The following is a 525-nucleotide window of genomic DNA, read 5'->3' as shown; positions in this document are numbered from 1 at the left end:
TTTGTAATTGCTTTAATTATTATATTCATTCCAGAATCATTATTATTTCCTAATTAGGAATTTGAGGCTCAAAAAATGACTTGACCAAATCAGTCAGACATATAAATCAGTTCTTCTTAGTCACAGTCTAACATTTTAACCCCATATGACAAGACTATGAAATATAAGTATTTCATTGTCCAATTGGGGTGGGTGGTTGTTTTACAGGAGGAAAGGTCAAAGTAGAGGCAGATGTAGGGAAACATAACAACCTTGTGGGAACAGATCTGTTAAGATATTTGGTAGGTAGAGCGTCACTTGACTGAAATGAGAAATCCAAACACAATTTTTCTGAAACATTTACAAATGTTTCTTATTGATACTTTACTATTCACATTTCCCAAATGAGTGATCACGCTCCTTAGCAAAAATGAAGAATAGAATCTCTGGCCATAAGCTGCCTCAATTATTGTTCCTTCTCCCTGTTCTGGAACAGACAATGAATTGAATTTATCCTTCTCCCATTGTGCCTCAGAGTCAACCACC

Source organism: Antechinus flavipes, chromosome 2 (assembly GCF_016432865.1).
Source record: "Antechinus flavipes isolate AdamAnt ecotype Samford, QLD, Australia chromosome 2, AdamAnt_v2, whole genome shotgun sequence".
Classification (NCBI taxonomy): domain Eukaryota; kingdom Metazoa; phylum Chordata; class Mammalia; order Dasyuromorphia; family Dasyuridae; genus Antechinus; species Antechinus flavipes.
The sequence above is the reverse complement of the archived record's forward strand: the minus strand, read 5'-3'. Positions refer to the sequence as shown.